Source organism: Sinocyclocheilus rhinocerous, unplaced genomic scaffold (assembly GCF_001515625.1).
Source record: "Sinocyclocheilus rhinocerous isolate Xijiao unplaced genomic scaffold, SAMN03320098_v1.1 scaffold486, whole genome shotgun sequence".
Lineage (NCBI taxonomy): Eukaryota > Metazoa > Chordata > Actinopteri > Cypriniformes > Cyprinidae > Sinocyclocheilus > Sinocyclocheilus rhinocerous.
In genome coordinates this window covers 267,095-268,022 of record NW_015661373.1, presented here as the reverse complement: position 1 = coordinate 268,022, position 928 = coordinate 267,095, and the positions used below count along the sequence as shown (strand labels likewise).

At 37.0% G+C, this 928-nt stretch overlaps 1 protein-coding gene across 3 annotated transcripts in view; it reads left to right on the top strand.

Moving 5' to 3' along the window:
- Positions 1–928, top strand: part of LOC107726305 (tubulin polyglutamylase TTLL11) — a 19,204-nt gene that overhangs the window by 2,147 nt on the left and 16,129 nt on the right. The gene's annotated exons all lie outside the window — the stretch shown is intronic.

Below are 928 nucleotides of genomic sequence, written 5' to 3'. Positions count from 1 at the left end.
TGTGAGACACTTTTTTTTAATGGATGGGCGCTTTTAATTTCACTTCTTTTGGACTGAAGCACTGCAACACCCGCTGACTGGCATGAAACAGCTTGAAAGATCAAAGACAATTTTTAATATAACTCCGACTGGATTCATCTGAAAGAAGAAAGTCATATACACCTAGGATGCATTGAGGGTGAGTAATTTACGGTCTAATTTTCATTTTTGGGTGAATTAACCCTTTAAAGTCCTAGTGTAAAATGATTTTGTGTGTGTGTTTGGAGTTACGCTCTGTTCTAAAATATTTCATTGTCTAGGAGGTACTGTGTAGAGTAAAACGCGCTTGCAAGACAAAGTGATGTCTAATTTGTGAGTCAAACCGATCCACACATTTGTTTGAATGATTCATTAGTGAATCAGTCAAAGTGTTCTTTCTTTCTTTCTTTCTTTCTTTCAAAATCCTTATCCTATAATATTTCACAGAGGAGTAGTGGAATTGTTTTGGTCAAAAAGTGTAAGAACCAGTGGATCCAATTCTACCTGTACAGAAGCTTCACTGCTGTAATAAAAAACTAGTATCAGTTCTAATCCTTATCCTGTAGGCTAACCCTGATGTCACCCTTAAAGGGGTCCTATTATGCTTTTTCACTTTTTTAATTTTAGTCAGTGTGTAGTGTGTATGTTTGGGCATAAAAAAGATCTAAAAAGTTACAAATCTCAAAGTCCACTCCAAAGGGAGATATTTCGTTTTTAAAAAATCCCTTTTCAAGAACTACAACGAACGGCTCGTTTGGACTACAGCGTTGGTTTCCGGGCTTTGTGATATTACAAAGCAGCTCATTAGAATATCATTAAAAATAATTCCCACCTACATAAATTTGAATGGTTGGGGGGTGGGGAGGGGCAAGGTTGTGGTTAGAACGCTTGGTTGAGTGAATGCATCAGA